The sequence below is a fragment of the Juglans regia genome, chromosome 13 (assembly GCF_001411555.2).
Source record: "Juglans regia cultivar Chandler chromosome 13, Walnut 2.0, whole genome shotgun sequence".
Taxonomy (NCBI): Eukaryota; Viridiplantae; Streptophyta; class Magnoliopsida; order Fagales; family Juglandaceae; genus Juglans; species Juglans regia.
Window position 1 is genome coordinate 14,973,776 of NC_049913.1, and position 14,887 is coordinate 14,988,662.

Genomic DNA, 14,887 nt, shown 5'->3' on the forward strand with positions numbered 1-14,887 from the left:
AAACATTTTACCAGGGATGAAATCCGTACGTGGCAGAGTTTCCTAGAATCCACTTGTCCAAAAAATGTTGCGTTCTAAACAATTGCTTTAATTAATTAATTAGTAACCGACTAGAAGTGAATATATAGAAATGCATGCATTTAGCTACCTATAATATCTGCTAAAAATGCATGAATATATATATATAAACATTGATGGACTCACGAGGTAGCTAACTTAGAGACTGTACATGTCTTTCAGGTTTGACGTTTCTAGACTAACCAATGCGGCTGATTGCTGCAGGGTTAAATTATTAGAAAAAAGCATTAATCGAAGCTTTGTTAGGTTTGGATTCAATAATCACTATTATTCATTTCAACTCATTATTATAATTTTTTTTAAAATTTTTACGTAAAATTATATAATAAACAATTTAATTTTTTTAAATCTTAAAATAATAATAATATTAAAAAATACTATTCTAACAATATTTTATTTAACTTTCATCTAAAATCATTTCATCTCATCTCATCTCATCTCACTATTCAAACCTCACCTAAAACTTTGTGCATGCATAGTAAAAGTGAAGAAAAAAAGATCGAAGAGAAGAAAAGAAAAAAAGCAAAAATCGTTTTAAATACAAAATCAAAAGAGTTCATTTATGTAGATGGATGTGCCTTCTAGTGTAAGTGTAAGTCCAACTGTAATGCATTTTGTTTTAAAGTTCTAATAATGTTATGGGCAGAGGGCCTGGTGCACCATAATTCAACATCGTTGGCTGTAAAAAGGACGAAAAAAAATAGATAATATACTGAATATGCCGGATTAATGGAGACACACACACACGCGCATACGGAAAGTTTGTATCACTAGCTATCAGCAAGGACCCCATGCCAATAGAAGAGCAGCTAATTAAAGCACAAGAACCACATGATTCTTTCTGGTTTGTGGAACGATATGATGCTACTACGTACTGATCATCATCTGATCTCTGAGTAACCATTGATGGATGATCTCGATCAGGGGTTGTGGCCCCCTTTATTGGAATATTGGTTATTCTATAATTAAGCATGCACTTCTGATAAGAAAATTAAGAGCTTAATGTCACTATTTAGATATTTAAACGTATCGTCTGTAGTACTGCATCTTATACATGACAAACTTACACCAGTACCTTTAACCTACACACTCAATATAATCATCTGCACATGATAAAACCAAACGTATACTTCTAATTCTCATTTTGAGAAGAAGTACTAAAGGAACTAAATATATAACATGCATGTATATAGTTTTGGTTTTGAGGCTCTCACTCTCTCTCTCTCTCTCTCTCTCTCTCTGAGTTCAATGATGACTAGAGGAAATTTTAGTGCATTCATTTCCCCACCCTGACACCAAGAGGTTTGACAGATCGATCATCATATATAGTCTCTCTCTTTGACCGTCTGATAACACAAAAACTGTCCTCTCATTATCAAATGTAATAAATGAATTTATTTTCAATGTACACACCGGCATTTGCCACCTTCATTTTGTTTTTGCATTCGTCTTTTAGTGTTTTTTGTTTTTTTTTTCTGTGACAGACATTGCCGCTCATTATTTTCTCTTCGGCATCTTTTGAGGGCAACCCCATTTGTCTCTCTGGCCGTGTGAGAGAGAGGTAAAGAGGGGATCATAAATGGGTCTGTTAGTTTACATGAAAATGCTCATGGTGCATGTCTGTACTCTTCCTAAGGCAGAGTAAAAGTGTAAAAGAATAAGTTGGGGACAGAATCTGATGGTGGTGACGCAAGCAGAATGAAAGTGTTTGGAGCTACAATTGGAAGAGGTTTGGATTTTATTGATGGTGGTAATGCATGGTAGCTAGCAGCAGTGAACATTTTATATATATTGGTTTTTTGGTATTTTCAAATAACTCTCCCAAGATTTTTATATTTCTGATGGAATTGAGATCAGGTGGTATGGGAGGAAAGAATGGCACAAGAGTCTTAATTGGTCAAGATAACAGGTGTTGACTAGCTAGTCATGCCCCATCCTTTTTTTTCATTTCTTTTGGAAGTGGAATCTCTGCTCTTCCCATCCTTCCCAATGCCCCAATTGATATATAAAAATGTTCAATCCAAGAAAGAACCAAAAGAATTGGTTCAAAAAGTATGTCTGTAAGCTGATACGTTCCTTTAAATTTAAGAGATCAGTACTATCATACGATAAAACACATGAGCATGTACTAATTAAAGCATGCATGCAGGCAAATGATCATCGATCTCCATCTCCACTATTTTGGTAGCTATAGCTAGGGATCAGGGGAGCAAAAGAATGGTAGACGTACAAGTGTATATAGCTAATTTAATATTGTTTTGGAATGTTTGAAATTGTATTATATTTATATATATACATGAGAGGTAGGGTTAGATTGCGGTTTTTGTCTTAAATAAACCGAAACAGAAACTACGTACAGCTCAGTTACCTGGTTTTGTTATAAGTGGTGTTACTGATTAGGTGGTATCTGTGTTGTCCGAAGTTCTAAATTTCAGTGTTTCTTGGAGTGATGAAATATCTTACCCACATAACAAACTCAGTTGTTTTCACATCGATCGATATTAATTGGGATCCACATTTCCCAACGTCGACTACTTTTGCTCTCCGTATATATATAGTAGGGAAAATTCTTCGCATCCGTCACTATGCGGCATCAGCCAATTTGCACATTTTACATGGCACCCATCGCATGCTCTTTCCATCACACTGTCTTTCCACTCATTTGAAATTTCATCTGAGAGAGAGAGATTGAAATGAGAGAGCTAATGAGAGAGATCAGAGCCGAGATGAGAGAGAGTGAGAGTGATAGTGAGAGAGACGATGAGAGAGAGAGAGAGCCGCTGATGAGAGAGAGAGAGCCGCTGGAGAGAGATGATGGTGCGTTCAGAATAAAAAAAAAAGACGAGATTGCCATGTAGGGTGTGCAAAATTGCACACCGCTACAGTGGTTGATCCCTATCAAAACTCATATAGTAGTGATCGACTTTCTACTTGTATATGTATATATATATATATATATATACATATATCAAATTTTCTTCAGTGTATGTCTTTGACCGATGTATTGTTTATATTCCCTTATTAATGTATGAATACATAATGCATCTTGATGCATGTCATGGAATTATGCATGATGCAGGTATAACCAATATACTTCCGGTTTGAGAAACTCACCCGCCATGCATATATATATATATATATATATATATATATATATGACTAACATATATATTTGAAAAACAAATGGTTTGCTTTTATGTTTGGCCCTAGTTATCAGCTTCCATGGCTTCATAGATATGATTGAAAAGTCAATGGTAAAAATGGTTTGGTTTTCCACACCGACTAGAATTGTATTCCAACACATTAATATAGTTGTAGGCTATGTACACTGTTAAGGAAATATACATGAAATGTAAGAATATGCAGAATATAAATTACAGATTTACAGCATATTTCCACCATTACATCCTAAGGATTAATTTAATTGCAGTCAACTATCCTTCTAGAGTCTTGATATGTGCTATCATTCTTCCCATCTTGGTCATGCTGAGATTGAGCTAACTTGCCATTTGTGGTACATTTAAATAGGACCAAATCATATATGTTAACATCCTCCCACAAGCTAATGGGTGAGACAAACCTTTAGCTTGTCCCGCAAAAGAAGAAATCGAGAAGATGTTAAGCCTTTGGTGAAGATATCTGCAATTTGCTGAGCTGTAGGAAGATATTGAATGAGAATATCCTTCTACACTACTTTGTCCTGAATAAAGTGATAGTCGACTTCCACATATTTGGTACGAGCACGAAAACTGGGTTTGAAGCAAGGGATATGGCTTCAATGTTGTCACACCACAGAGTAGGTGTGTTATTGAGTGGAATATGAAGGTCTTGGAAAAGCATCTTGAGCCAAAAGAGTTTCGCTGTGGCAAGAGCAATAGAGATATATTCAACTTCAGTGCTGGATTTTGACACCACAGGTTACTTTTTGGCAGTCCAGCTAATGAGACAAGGACCAAGGAAGATGGCATAACCTCTAGTTGACCTTCGATCATCAGAATTACCAGCCCAGTCTGAGTCAGTGTAGGCATTGAGATGTAGTGAATCTTGGCTGAAGGACAAGCCTTGATTGATGGTACCTTTAAGGTATTAGAGAACTCTTTTGGCTGCTGCCCAGTGAGTGGTGGTCGGATTATGCAAAAATTAACACAATTGGTTGACAGAGAATGCAATATCAGGCCTAGTTAAGACATAAAATATTGCAAAGCTCCAACCAAGTGTTTATATTTAGTTGCATTATCCAAAGGGTCTCCATCATGTTGGGACAACTTGGTTTCAGCAGGAAGTGGAGTTTTTGCTAGTTTGGCTCCAACCATCCTAGCTCAATCAAGTATCTCAGTGACATACTTGGATTGTGAGAGATGGATTCTTGCTGTTGTCCTCTGGACTTGAATACCCAAAATGAAATGCAAAGCCCCAAGGTCTTTCATGGCAAAGCTTTGCTTCAGACATGAAATAAGAACTAATGTAATGGCAGATAGACTATTCTCAGTAACAATTATATCATCAACATAGATTAAGAAGAACAAGTGGATATCTGACTTGTGAAAAATGAAAAGAGAATAGTCAACTGTGGATTCAACAAACCCGTGGCCAAGAAGAGTGCTTGCTAGCTTGTTAAATCAGGCTCGAGGGGCTTGTTATAGCCCATAGATTGCCCTTTGCAGCTTACAAACATGCATGTGATGTTTTTTGTCAATAAATCCCGTGAGTTGCTCCATGTAGACCATTGGATGTGAGGTTTGGACATTTTGTGAGGATGATGGAAGAGCTTCTACTTGTGAATGATTGGTGTGACTAGGTACTTGATTATGGTCATTGGATGGTGATTCTATAACAGGAAGGTCATAATCATTTGGAAGGTTAGACTCAGGAAGTTTGTTTCTAGTGTCAACAGAGCTAGAACTAGCAGGGGAATTGGTACTAGGTTCCATTGGACTAGAAAAAGTATAATCTTGAGAAAGATATGGATTGAGAGTCACCACCTGTGAAGAGTTTTCTGCTGGTGAACCAAAGGCTGCTGTAGAGGGCTTGGCAGAAGATGGAAACCAATCATGAGCTGGGAATGAGCTTTCATAAAAAACATGTCTACTAAGAATGATTTTTCGGGTGGTAGGATTAAGACATCTATACCCTCTGCAGTTGGAACAGTAACCTAAAAATATACACTTTTTGGATGTAAACATTAGCTTATGATAATTGTATGGTCGAATGAGAGGAAAATAGGCACACCAAAAAACTTTAAGAGAGGTAAGTTAGGTTGTTTGTGAAGTAGTTTGAAGTAAGGAGACTGATGTTTCAAGACTGCATTGGGAAAATGAGTGATAAGGTATATAACAGTATTGAAAGCTCAACCCAGTAGTCTAAAGGTAGCTTGGACTGATAAATCAAGGCCCTACCAGTTTCTACTATGTGTTTATGCTTCATTTCTGCTAAACCATTTTGTTGGGCAGTGTAGGGACATGACATTCTACGTATAATGCCATTTGATTCAAGGAAATGATTGAATCTGTTGGAAATGAACTCACCACCTCCATTCGAATGAAATGTTTTGATTTTCTTAGACAAAAGGTTCTCAACCATGCATTTGAACTTTATGAAACATTCAAAAGTTTCAGATTTGGATTGCAAAGGATAAACCCATGTGAATCGAGAGAAATTGTCAATAAAAGTCACATAGTACTTGTAACTATTGTTTGAGACAATAGGTGAACTCCAAATGTCTGAATATATTATTTCGAGTGGTTCAAAAGTTACATTAAGAGCTCATAAAAAGGTAAAGTTTTAGACTTTTCTAATTGACACAGTTCACACAATGAGCCATGCTAAGTGGACCTAGTAACAAGAAGTTGAACTAAAGACTTAATTTTGTCAAAGACAATAGTGGCTGGATGACCAAGCCTTTGGCGCCAAGTGATAGGGTCCGTAGTGACTCCAATGAAGGCAGTGATCTTCTTGGTTTTATTCATGGAATTGAAGAAAAAGATTGGATAAAGTCCATCTTTACTTAGCCCTTGCAAAAGCATCTGGTTTGTGCATTTATCCTTCACAAAGTAGTGAGAGTCAGTCAAGATAAACAACCGGCAATTATCTAAACAAAATTTTTGTAAAGAGAGTAAATTTGCAGCAACTAAAGGAAAGTGAAGAATGTTATTTATTTTGAATGGAGTAATAGAATTGAAAAGTACTGCAGATCCTTGGTTAACAATTGTCAAACATGTTCCATTGCCCACAACAATTTCGTCATCACCTTTGTAGGGTTCTTGGATGGATAAGTTTTCTAGTGCCGCTGTCACATGACTATTTGCACTACTATCAGCATACCATGGCTGCTCTTGTGGTTATTCTATTGTGGAGTTTGTTCTAGCTACCATTGCCACAAGTAGAGCAGGTGGGTGCTTACCTTAGTAAGCAAAGTTCATGCGCTGGTGGCAGTCCAAGGCTTGATGGCCTATCTTGCCACAAGTTTGGCATGGAGCCCTGCTGAAGTCAGCTTGGAATGGGTTTTGTTGTTTCTGTCTCGTTTTTTATTTGGCTTGTAATTACATTTTTCCTGTCCAAATGATTTGCCTTTGCTATTGTGGTTTGTCCATGAGGATTTTGGCTTGTGAGAGTATAGAGCAAAGCTTCTAGAGTCACCAACAGATTGATGTTGGTTGCCAAGTAATGTCTTAAAGTTCAAAACTTCAGCTTGAAAATCTTGAAAAGTCATAGGAATGTCACGAGTAGTAAAGTTGTATGATGTGATGAATGCAGTGTATGATGGATTTAATTCACCCAAGATGTAGGAGATGAGATCATCATCTTCTACTGGTTTGCCTACAACCATTAATTGGTCTCCCTAGGACTTGGCATGCCCAAGATACTCTGCACAAGTATGAGATCAGGACTGCAACTGACACTTTCAATAAGCCACACGAGAACGAGATTGAGATGCAAATCTCGTTGCTAGAGATGTCCACACTTGTCTAGAGGTATTCAGTCCATATATTGATGATATAATTGTTTCAGACAAAGTGGTGGTAAACCAGCTAAGAAAGTACTGGTCTTTCTTTTGCCACAATAGGTAATCAGGATTGATTACAGTGGTTGCTTTTCCTGTTCAGTCAATAAGGAATTGGTATGGGCATGGCTCCGTGCCATCTACAACACCCATCAGATCATGGCTTCTAAGAATAGGAAGGAACTGGGAAACCTAGCGCAAATAGTTTGCGCCATCTAGTTTGGTGAGACGTGGTGAGTGATGCTAGGTAAGGTGAAGGTGTTGGAAGTGGGTGTAGGTATGGTGTGGGAAGATGGTTTCATGTTCAAAGCAAGATCAAAGGAGTTTTCCTATGAAAGCTCTAATACCATGAAATGTAAATGGTAAAAATGGTTTGGTTTTCCACACCAATTAGAATTGCATTCCAACACATTAATATAGCTATAGGCTATGTATACTCTTAAGGAAATATACATGAAAGGTAAGAATGTAGAATTATGAAGAATAAAGAGAAACAAAATTTTGGTAATATGGTGACATTCCTGTGAGGGTATTTGTTATACAAGTTAGTGACGAATAAAGGGAATTGAGTGAGTGCAATTGTGTACCAATGACCCATATTTATATGCCATCATGCATGGTTGGCAAATGGCACAACCATTGGTAACTCAATAGTTGGCAAATGACACAACCTTAAGAAGTGACACAAATTTTTTACTAAATCAAAAGGTTGTGTCTTTTGACACTTCATTAACCATCACTCCCCATAGGACTATCACCATGGAGAGTGTGTCATTCCAAGGGTTACACCGTTTGATTATCACACCCCCTACAATTACATCTCTCACTTGATCACGCAAAACAATGATGATCCAGTTGAGTATTTTACCTTGGTACCAATATAAGATTTCCACTGCTTAACTCTCATCTGCATACTCTTGCAGATCAGCGTCAAAACATAACAAGCCTTTACGTGCGCACGCTTTTGTCATTATCTTATATGACTACACCCTCTTCTATATGTGCTCCCACTAACCACATATAAAGGGTGACTACATTTCACAAAAAAAAAAAAAAAAAAAAATTAACGACATCAATTCTTCTTGATTAGATCAATAATTGATATTCCTGTTACAATTGACGACTTCAACCGAATACATAATACATGTATGGACCTGCACTGAATTTTAGTTAAGTACTTCCTTTAGAAGCAATTCCAGAGACTTTTCTTAATCACATTCTCAGAGACTTTACAAATGATTGACTAGTTATTTGGTTAATCAACCTGCACTAAAATTTTATGAAGTACTTACCCTAAGTTCATTCTTGAGGTTTTTCTCAACTAACTTATCAGTGACTTTACAAATGATCAAAAGTTTTATTTAGGTATCACCATAACTCCAATTTTCTAGGAGCCCCCATAATTTCATGAGTTATGCATGTCTATCATGAGATTTCTTCACCTAGGTTTCTCTCAATCTCATTCTAGTCATATGTATTCTGAATTTCTCTAGAGATAATCATTTGGTCATCGAATCTGCTACCATCTCGGTTGAGAAAATAAAATTAACATTGACCTCACATCTTTCCACTATATCTAAAATATAGTGATAATACATATCAATGTGTTTTCCCTTGAAACTCTGTGTTTCACTTTTTGTCAATGAGATGACATATTGACTATCACAAAACACATTGATTGGTTATGTGGATGTACACAAATTTAAGCTTTCGATAAAGTGTTTCATCCACATCGCATTACTCACTGCAGTGTTACAAACAATATATTATGCTTCCATAGTAGACTTAGCAATACAACTCTGTTTTTTACTTAACCAATAAATTGATATTCCACCAAATAGAAATATATATATATCTAGTTGTAGATTTTCTATCATCTACATCACTTCCAAAATTAGCATCATTATAATCAATTAATTTTAGATTACTGATCCTAAAGCACAATTTCAAATTTTTGGTACCTTGTAAATACCTTAATATATGCTTTACTGCTTGCCAAGGTTTCTTACTTGGATTGGATTGATATCTGTTTACCAATCCTACTACTTGACAAATATCTAGTATTGTACTTATCAATGCATATATGAGGTTTCCCACAACTTCAGCATAGAGAATTTTAAGCATTTCGCTTATTTCATCATCATCTTTTGAGCACATACTTTTATTTAGAGTATGACCTTTGCAAATAGGTGTACTTAATGATTTAAAATTTTCCATATAAAATCTTTTAAGTATTTTTTCTAGATATTTTTCTTGATCTAAATACAACATCTTTGAATTTCTATCTCCAGAAATTCTTATACCAAGAACATAGGTTGCTTCACCTATGTCTTTCATTTCAAATTTATATTTCAAGAATTCTTTTGTTTCATTCATCATATCTAGACAATTACCTGCTAATAATATATCATCAACATATAATAATACTAATGTTAATTATCATTATTCCATATGTATACAAAATGTTCTAGTGGACTCAATTCATATCATATTTCTAAAATGGCTTGGTGAAACTTCAAGTACCACTGTCTTGAAGATTTCTTAAGTCCATATAGTGACTTATTCAACCTATAGACTTTCTCTTCATGTCCTTTAATTTGGAATTCTTTTGGTTGAATCATAAAGATATCATTTTTTAATTCACCATAAGAAAAGCTATATTTACATCTAATTGATGTAATTTCAAATTCATCCTGACAACAATAGACATGATGATCCTTATGTATGTGAATTTCACCATAGGCGAATACGTATCCACAAAGTTTACACCTGGTTGTTGAGTATATCTCTTGGCCACTAATCTTGCTTTATATCTTTCTAAACTATCATCAACTTTAAATTTTTTTCTGAGAACCCATTTACAACCAATAGATTTCTATCTTTTGAAAGATTTGTTAATTCTCAAACATTATTTTTTATTGATTTTATTTCATTTTTCGTGGTCTTAAGCCATTTATATGAATCGATACTATTGATTGATTCAGAAAAATTTTAAGGATCATTTTCTAAATTTTTTAAACTGGTATTTAATGCATAATAATCTTGAAATAATATCGATGGTCGTTTGGTTCTTTTACTCCCACTGTCTTCAACATCAACACCTGAAGATTAATTTTCATTTGACTTTCTTTTATTTTTATTATTTTGTATCTAAATAATATCATAATTTTCATTGTCAAACTTTGTAAAGATTTGTTGATTTTCTAAATCATTTAATAAATCTATCTGATCAACTGGAGTAATAAGATTTATATTTTTCAAGAAAATGGCATCCTTACTTTCTATCAATCATCTTTCAAAATGATAAAATCTGTAATCACTTTTATTTTCTACATACCCAATAAACCTGTATTTTCAGATTTTACATTTCAATTATCCCTTAATGACATTGGGATAAACACTTATGCCTTATAACCCACACTTTGAGTTTACTTAAGTCTAGTTTATGTATCGTCCATATCACGTAAGGTGTAAGATGTTTTGATTTGGTTTTAACTCTATTTAATATATATGCCGCAGTCGGTAATGCTTCATTCCAAAAATGTGTTGGTAGATCAATATATGCCATCATCGATATCGTCATATCCAATAGAGTTATATTTCTTCTTTCTGCAATGCCATTTTGTTGAGATTTATATGATATAGTATAAATGTGTTTTATATTATTCAATTTGCAGAAATCATCCAAAGCTTTAAACTTACCTCCTCTATCACTATTCAAACCTTTAATGGGTCTTCCCAACTGAGTTTCTACTTCTATTTTATATTTTTTAAATTTCTTAATTGCCTCAGATTTATATTTGATTAAATAGATATGTTCATATCTTGAATAGTCATCAATTAAAATAATAAAATACTCCATTTCTCTATGGTTTTTAGTTCTAAAAGGTCTACAAACATCAGAATATATAATTTCAAGTAAATTAGTGGATTTTGAACTTTTTGAAAAAAATTTACTATTTATTTTTCCTTTGATACATGGGTTCACATATATCAAAATTTTTTTAGTTTATTTGTGGTATTAATCCACTTTTACACATTCTGATAATCTTATTTTTATTTATATGGCTTAATGTTAATTGTCATAAATATGCACAATCTGTAAACACATTCAAATAATTAGAAACAAATACTTTATTAATATCAACATCCAGTACATACATATCATGATTTTTCACGCCTTTTACTGACACATTACTCTTACTTATTACAACGGTTCCAGACTTAAACTCAACTGTGTAGCCTTTCTGATCTAGAAAAGACACTGATACTAAATTCCTACGAATAATAGATACATATAATACATCACTAAGTAAAATAACAGAATCATTCACTTTAAATTTACATGTATCTAGCCCCAAGTAATCGCAGTATGTGTTGTTATCCATATTCACTTTGTGCTCTCTTGTTTGTTTATTTTCAAATTTGACAAACATATATTTGTTTATGCATATATGCCTTGCTGCTACAGAGTAAACCCTCCATGAATCTGCCGCTGGTTCCACTAGCATTACTTATGAGACTGTCATCACAATTTCCTTACTTTCTTATGCTTTTACCTTATTAGGACATTGTGATTTGTAATGCCTCTTATTTCCACACTTAAAATAATTTCCAGTAAATGGTTTACTTTGTTTCTTTTTCAACCATTTCCTTATCTTAAACTGTTTTGGTTTCTTATTATGTGTAGAGTGCCTGTCCTGAGCAATCAATAAATTGGATGATTCACTATCTCTATTCCTCATTTTCATCTTTTCTCCTTAAAGTACTAAAAGTACAGAAAACAATATCGTTGTTATTTCATTTCCACTACGTGTTAAAGAAGTAACAATGTAATCCCATGATAGAAGAAGACTGTTTAGTATGGTTGTAACTTGCATTTTATCAGTGAGAGGAAGACCATCATCATATAATTCTTTTGCAATCAATTTCATTTGAAGTACATGATTGTAATGTCATCATTTTCTTTCATACAAATTCGGTTATACTTATCCAATAATAATTGTATGTAAGTATCCGACCTTAAACTATACTTAGCCTCAACTACATCTATAATTTCTTTAGCAGTTTCATAGTCTTCTAACAGAGGAATGATATGATCATTCATACAATGCAAAATTAATGCTTTTGCCCATACATTGTGTTCCTCCCATTTATCTTCACTTGGTTCACTACTCTCACTCCCATTTAGCCAATTTTCTACACTTTCTGATGGTTTTAGTATTGTTAATATGTATAAGAACTTTTCAAGGATTAGAAGAAAAGTTATATGTCTTTTTCAGACTCAAAAATTTATTCCATTTAGTTTTTCTATCCCCGAGGGATCAATATTTTTCTTCGGTGCCATAAATAATAAACCTTAAAAAAATTAACAACAAAAAGAATGTAGAAATAATAAATGTGTAAATAAATTAAATACAATAGTTCAACTGTTAAAAATTAAAATGATTACAAATTTAATAGTAATAATAATCATTGAATTTAATCAAAGGTGGCAGTTTCGAAATTCTCCTATTATATTTTAAATAAGGAGAATACAGAAAGTGACGCCCTGTTTGAGGATTCCTACGAACTTTTCTTGATGTTTCTCCCTTTTCAAAGAATTTTTGGCAAGAATATTGACTTATAGGTGCTTTGTATTGGTTTAACACCAAACTTGGAGCACATCGACTTTTGAACGGACTAAATCGGGCTTGAAATGACTCCGAACGACCCGAAATACCAAATTTGGCATGAACCGGTTCAGAAAATCAAGTCAATTGGTTCAAACTGGGTCCAGGAGAAGAAAATTGGTGGTCAACGACACGGTCAATGGCTTGGTCAATAGCTCGGTCAGCAGCTCAGCTTGGGGATTGGCTTGCGGCTCAGCTTGAAGGGGGGGATCGGCACCGTTTGAAGAAGACCGTTGCTTCTCTTCAGTGGTCAAAATGACACTGTCGTTTGGCACTATGGGCTGAACGACTACATCGTTGAGCCCATACAATTTTGAATTTTGAGGACCGTTGGACGAAACGGTGTCGTTTCGTCTAGGGTCTTCTTCCTCGCGCTGGGCCTCTTCCGAAACTGTAAAATTAGTATCCTCACTTCCGTCTGGCGAAATGGTCATCGGCGTTATGGATTCCGACGTGCTTTCGAGATCCACGAAGTCTAGCAGGGGAGATGAACTCGGGCCCCCCCCCCCCCCCGAAACAGTGACAATGGGTGATAAAAAATTAGAAAATGCACTATTTCTTTGCATAAAAATATGTCAATAATTTTCTTCAAAATATTTCAACAATTTTTTTCAAAATAATAATAATTTATAAGATTGTGAAGATTTTCAGTATACTCTAGACCTCCCACTGTGATTTGAAAGAGTTTATCTCTTGGATTAAAAAGCCTCCGAAGATGATTATAATATATAAGTGTGGTAAGTATTTGTCTATTTATCGACTTCTCAATGTGTGAAAAAATTTCCCCTGACATGACCTGACTCTTGATACCATTGTAGAATTATGAAGAACAAAGAGAAACGAAATTTTGGCAAAATGGTGATACTCCCATGAGGGTATTTGTCCACAAGTTGGTGATGGACAAAGGGAATTAAGTGAGTGTAATTGCGCACCAGTGACCCCTATTTATAGGTCATCATGCACCGGTTGGCAAATAGCACAACCATTGGTAACTCAATGGTTGACAAATGACACAAACTTAAGAAATGACACAACTTTTTGACTAAATTAAAAGGTTGTGTCGTTTGACACTTCCTTAACCGTCAGCCTCATGAAACCATCAGTATAAAGAGGGGTCATTTCAAGGGGTACATCGTTTAATGATCACACCCCTTAAAATTACAAAGAATATAGAGATTAATATAATATACAGATTTACAGCAAATTTATACCATTACATCCTAAGGATTAATTGCAATCAACTATCCTTCTAGAGTATTGATATGTGCTATATTCATTTTTCCCATCTTGGTCACGCGGAGATTGAGCTAACTTGCCATTTGTGGAACATTGAGATTTGACAGAATCATATATGTTAACAATGATGGCCTGATTTTTGTGCTGATACCGGTACGAAGTTTGTGAGGTTTTTCTAAGTGGAAAAGGCATGATCATGAAAGAGCTGGAAGCCACGACTTTCCATGAATCTAGCTTAAATCTAACCAATAATAACAAAGTACTGTTGTGTAAGGGTGGTAGCAAATGAAAAGAAAGCCAAAGAATGATAAAGATTTTGAATTTACGAGACAAAATGAGCAACAACACGTAACATGTTTTCCATGATTAGGATCATGCCCTAGAGTACGTACAAATATTATTATTGCCTTGTAGAGAGAGAGAGACAAAGAGCGTCAAAAATTGCGAAGACAAATGTTCACAAAGAGGGTGTAACTTGGGGTGGACGGTGAGATCAGAAGCTTGTCAGATGCCTGAAATTAACACTGCAAATTTTGTTTGGATCAAAGAGAAAAAACTAGAAGCTGGCATGCATCAAGTCATGGAAGGAATTTCTGGTCACAATATTAGCCTAAAAAAGCTTGTAACTATCCAAAAACCAAAAGTAAAAACGAAAAAAAGGGACCAAAATTAGAAAGAAAGATCAAAATCCTATGGTTTTTTTTTAGGCTAACCTTTTGGTCACTGTAAAACCAAGTTTTTCTTTCCAAAACATCATAACCCTGAACTCCTACACCCACAACAACTTTTGCAAGTCATCAATGTAGCAAAAAGGTCCCCGGCCACATTATTATAAGTACCTCAACATGGGCATATAACTTAAAATCTGTCCTAAAACATGAACAGTACTACTGCCCTATCA